The sequence below is a fragment of the Scophthalmus maximus genome, chromosome 22 (assembly GCF_022379125.1).
Source record: "Scophthalmus maximus strain ysfricsl-2021 chromosome 22, ASM2237912v1, whole genome shotgun sequence".
Classification (NCBI taxonomy): domain Eukaryota; kingdom Metazoa; phylum Chordata; class Actinopteri; order Pleuronectiformes; family Scophthalmidae; genus Scophthalmus; species Scophthalmus maximus.
In genome coordinates, this window is record NC_061536.1 from 4,943,804 (window position 1) to 4,949,950 (window position 6,147).

The window sequence follows — 6,147 nt, forward strand, 5'->3', positions numbered from 1 at the left end:
GTCCTCTATTGCAATTATGCTCGACCCCTCGCCCTGTTACACAGGCCACAGGTCTGCTGAGTAACCTCGACTCTGCATCATAGACAACACAGAGAGAGAGACGGAGAGAGTCAGAGAGAGATGGATGGATGGATGAGGAATGAACACTTTGTAAATGAGTGTCCCAGGTCTGAACCCATATTATTTACAGTCGCTCCTCTAATCCCTGTCAGGGGGCTGTCAGCCTCTGCGCTGATCTGAGCAGTGTTTCTCTTCCACAGCACAATGTGTCCTCTCTCTCCAGCTTCCACTCTCACGATCAGTTTCTCTTCTTCGTCATACTTTTCCATGCCTGTCACTCTTTCTTTCTCGGACTTCAGCCCCTTGCTCTCCACCCCACTTGTGCTCAGCGGTGTGATTCAGATTAGAGTTCAGATTTTAAACCAAGGCGTATTTTTGCCATTTAACATTAGAATCTTATCTCCATGTTCGATCCTGTGGGTTTCGTACGTGTTGTTGGGTTTTTGAAATGAATCTTGAATTCCTAAAGTGAGCGTTCCTATCTTAATAACATTTCCTGTAGGTGCACACCTGGAACCCCCTTTGACTAAATGTTGAAATGTCATATAAACTCCTCACAGCATATATTTCCACATGTTAGTCTGTGCTGTCAAAGGATTTCATTCATACTATCTTATCATTTTTTACCATAACTGAATACCAATTTGGGGTGTATTATTAGTACGGTATTGTCTTGACTACTGTTACTTTTTCTGTTGACATACACCTGAGTTCGGTCGCATCATTCAACACACATTGTACTTTTCTTTTACTTAATGAATAAGAAAGGGATCAGTGCCGTGAGTGTTGTTGGACATATTTGTTCAAACTAAGATTCCTGTCTGTCTCTCAGTTGCACAAGTTTACGACTAAAGACCAAAAAATGTAGGTGGAGATGGATGTGCAAAAAACAAACATGTATTGTTATTTCTCAAGTAAATATTTCAACATTGAAATATTGTATGTGCAGTGCTCATTTCCTCCGTCGGTCAATCTCTAATCTACCAAACTTTCCCCCACTTGTCGAATCTCAAACTGGCGTTTCTCTTACCCGCCGAAGAGAAACGTTTCCAACCACAGATGGTATCATTCATGCGCTACTCTGCATCTGTCCTCCATCTTCTGCCCTGATACGACGGCGGTAGGTAATGTTGACTGCAGCGCTTCCCATGGACGTACAGTATGCATCATTGGGTGACGTCAATCAAAGCAGCGCCGCGTGCCAACTCGTCTGTGTTGCTAACGTGTCTGCTGTGGTGGTGCCTTTGGCAAAAAAAAAGAAAAAAGAAAAAAAGAGTCATAATGAAATCCAGATCTGAGGCGACCACTGCCTTGTTCTCACATGCAGAGTGGATAGAGAGCTCAGTTTGTCAGCTAACTTGAATTCGGCGTGTTAAATGATTCAGCCGAAGGTTGTTTGAGGGAAATTCTTACAGAGAGCGAGGGCGGGAAACGTAGGGCACCAGCTTCGTGCCTCTTGTGCCCGATGAGTGGGATAGCTTGGAACACGACTGCTGCCACTCCAGTTCACACTATGTGCATGAACTGGCACTTCCCAGTCTTGTCATCACCAGATTAAGATTGCAGTTACTAGGTGCTTTACAAGTTAAAAAAATAAAGAATGGAGGAGACAATAAAAAGCAGTGTGAAGATCCCACGTTAGACAACATTAAGGCAGAGATAAGATGAGTACAGTGAAGGTGAAGAGGAGGTAGGTGGGCTTTGTTACATAGGGACAGAGACAAGCTGGCTGATTCCCTTTTTCCGGTCTTTGTGCTAAGCTAAGTCGGCCGGCGTTGTACTATAGAGATTGGTATCCGGCATGAAAAAAAAGATTAGTGTATTTTCCAAAATGTTGAACTATTCCTTTAATGCTCCTCAGCCTTCAGCATGGAAACCAGTCCGCCTAGTTTCCGGGCAGACTGGTTTCCATCAGCCATTCAGTTCACATTTGAAGCATGTGATTTGCAAACCCAAAGGGGATCGTACCAGACGTCCACAGTGCTCATCGCTGACCCACTGTGTCATCCAGTAGTTTTTCGCCTGTGCACCCCGTCACTCTCTGGGTGCATCTCATCCCTGTACGGGGGCAGAATAAACCCAGCTCCCCCTGCGTATATACTGTGCGGGGTCTCCCCCGAGTTGTGCTCCAGGTATAAAAGAGTGACATGCTGCATGGGATGCAATGGGGGAACCAACCATCTGTGACTCCAGTCTTGCATAGCTGGTCAAACTGAAAATCCCCCTCATTAAAATCCCCCCAACTCACAGAGAAGCCCTGAAGTCAAACCAATGTTTTGGAAATCTGCAAGCTTCAAAGTCAAGTGGAGTCGGTAATCCTCCTTACAATGGGAGAAGGACTTTACAACACCTTGAGGCGACCGAAAAACTGCTGAGGTGATGCGTAAAAAAAGAAAAAAAAAAGAAAGGTTCCTTCGCAGCACACCCCTGGTGTTGGAACATTTCAGATCACTCCTCTGCAGCTTCCAGCCTGTAAACGGCTTTAAACAGCAGGGTGTTTTCTCCACAGCTTGAAATAGCTCAGGATCAGAATCATCCATCTCGCTGCACGGGCAAACTGACTTGGATTATAGTTACGTTGAAAGTGACTGTAAGTGCAGCGATTAACGCAACACGCCCAAAGTATTGGAATGTCCTTGAATGATCAAGAATCGTTAAACAAGAACAGCAGTGAACGTCCAAATCAGACAAGAACCGTGACGGAGATACGTCAGAGGAATTTGTTTGACATTTTGAAAAAAACGCGCTTCTTGGTTTTCTTTTGGGGAAAACATAGTTTGATGAGAGGAGAGAGGATAAAGCCCAATTACTAACAGGTTCTTGTTTGTTTTGTTCAAAAAACAAAGAGCAGAACACACTGTGGTTCGTCTGAGCGTCGGTGGGGGGGGGGGGGGGTCCTCCAGGAAGTCGGTGCGCAATCACGCCATCATAAATAGGCCCTGTGAAACCACACGGTGTTCTTTTTTTGTACTTCACATTTTGTACAGATTAGACACGTGACATTGAATGTATTAATGGGCGAGTTTTAAAGGTGCTGGTGGGCAAACAGTCGGGTTTCCACCTGTTCCCGGTATTCATGTTAAACCACACAGACACAAACTGTGTGTATTTCCCCAAATTTCCAAACAGTCCCTTAAACTTGACTGAACTTTGTCTCAGCCACGGCAGTGTGTGTGTGTGTGTGTTTGTGTGTGTGTGTGTGTGTGTGTGAGACACACAGAAACGACATGGCGGGCTGTGCTCAGACCAGTCCAGTAATTACACTGTCTTTATATAGCTGTGGTGTGTGAGCCTGTGGACTGAGGACAAAACATCTGCTGGGCTCCACAGATAGAAACCTACATGAACCTAAAGCCGTTTAATAGCGAGAGCCTCCATGCTGTAAGGATCTGCTGACACCGTTTGCGCAGTTACTGATGGAAATAATGTGACATTGTTGAGTCAACCGCACACAGGTACAGTTCAGAGAGAGTTGAACCCTGTCGGCCGTTTAAACTCTTGATTTATTATAGAGGAACATTCGCAACACGTTTCACTGTATGTGAGAAAGTTGTACAGTACAACACTGGTGGAAAAATATTGAATGTTTGATGAAAATGTATTATTTCATTGTGCAACTCTGCAAATGATCTTCCAACTTTGGTAATTTAAAATTCTTAAGGTATCTAGATTTATATAAAAATCAACCATTCATGCCTGTGTTTGATGCTGAGTTGAAATTCCTGAAGGGCTTTGCAAACATTTTAATACGATGTTGCCCTACCAAGATCAACCTTAGTTTTCCCCCTTGGTCCAGAACTGTCGGCTCCCCGCTCCAGGCTTTTGCATGAAGAGTGATGCGTTGCTCTGTATGTGCACGTGCATGCAAACATCTCGACGCGCAAGGATGAACCCCAGGAGCTGAAAGTTAAACAATAATTTACTTAAGATCAAAATCATTTTATTAACGGCCATCATTTTTCTCTCCTAAAAGTTTATTTATACTTTATTTACCCAGCACTTTGCCAAAAAGCATGTCCCTTTTCCTATCAACTGCATGTCTGCAGCTGGACAATAACAGATCAATCATGAAAGTACGAGTCAAACTGAGAAAAACTCATGAAAGACGTTTGGGCAATCAATTTGAAAAGCTTATCTCGTTTTGTAGTAGTGTCAGTTTTTGGTCGGATTCTTGTATCCCATTTTGAGATACAGTAAAAAGGTCTAGAAGAAGGACTTCAGTCTTTTTCAGTATTTCTGTTGTCTTTTTTTTTTCTTTCAAAATGTGACACTAAGAGCAGCAAGATAGACTCGGGCGCGTGCAGCTTAAAGCAATATTTCAGTATGGTGCTGAGTTTCATGTTATCAAACATTCAACATCTGTGGGGATAAAGCTTTAGCATCTGGGTAACTTAAGCTGAAATTCCTCACCTCATGTCAGCCTTGTCCTGTGATTTTAGTCCAAGCTTAGACTTGCCTTCTGTTAATGTATTCCATGTGCTGGTACTGCACCGGTCCTCAAGCATGATATTGTATTCTAGTGTATGTGTGTGTGTGTGTGTGTGTGTGTGTGTGTGTGTGTTTGACAATGACAGAGAGGTGTTAATGTACAGTCGGCCTTCAATGCGCATTGTGAGTATGAACATGTGCGCAAAAACTCACACGCTCCACATCTCGTCCACGCATCAAGCAGCAGCTGTAATGGAGCTTCTCGTCCTCAGCCATTGACACACTGCGTCTGCAACCGGCCTCTGATCAGCTTTGTTCATTTGTTTGGCTCTTAAGCAGGCGGGAGTTGACATGAAGAGACATAGTGAGGGATTAAGGATGCCTCGAGATCCCAAATGCTCTCAAGATCACTTTAAACATAAACTGTCTTTTAGAGCGTCTATGTGTGTGGGGGGGGGGGGGGGGTCAACAATAAGCAGCCCAGTCAGGCATATACATTCCAGCTCAGTGTGGACTTGGCTGTAATTCAACCAAAACACTGTTCCTTTTAGCTTTGTGTAGGCACCTCAAAAAAACACAAACAAGTTTTGAGGGATATACCTTAAATGGTTGATTTGTTGAGGTCCTGGCATTTCTTAACGGCAAGAGCCCCAACCCAGAGTAGGAATGCTTTGTGTCAAGACTGACTGAGCTGCTATCTCTAAAGGACTTGCCTCTGGATATAAATGATTTTTGAAGGGTTTCCATTTGCAGCCAAGGATCAGCACCGCCTGCTATCTGACTTAAGACTGGGAAAGTGACACAGAGATTACATCTCTGCGCAGGCCTTTCAGCAGCTGTTTATCACGATCCCTCTGTGCATATCCAATTGACTGACAGGGTCAAATGACTTGGAGGCATTCTAAGGTTTTAAAGCCAGACCTCTTAAATCAGCAACGAATCCATGAGCCAACATTTTTGCAGGTATTTACCTTCATTCTTATACCATCAAGTCAATGGTTGGAAATGACAAGTTTGGTTAGATTCGAATGTAAGGCCATCCATACATCATACGACCATCCTCATTATCAAAATGCAATGGTAGATTTCCGAGGTGAATGCCTAAATTCTTTTTAAATGCACGCACGGCTGAAAGAATCAGGAGCAACGTCAGTATAGCACGCAGGAAAAGTAGTAGAGGGGAAAACAGATTAATGGTCCAGGCTGCCTTATCTGCTACATCTGTTGGGAAATTTTAAATGTTTGCGAGGATTTGGAGCCATCGTGGGTGAATGGCTTTGCTCAAAAAGAGGTGGAGTCATAAATGAGATTTAGACCCGAGCACATCCCCGGAGAACCTGCCACAGCTAAAACCACTCTTTAGACATCTGCATGGTTCACGTTATTACAAAATGCCTGCAGGGACCATGCAGTTGAAGGTGAGGGTAGGACTGGTTTCCTTCTTTCCTTTTCTCTTTGCTCCACTTTGACACACACACACACACACACACACACACACACACACACACACACACACACACACACACACACACACACTTGTTTGCATAAGGAGACTGCAAATCTGCAAGTGATCATTCCAGATCGCTCCAATCTTTTCCCTTTGACCTTTTCTACTCTGTGAAGTTGGTAATGAGACTGAATGAGGGCTATTTACACTGT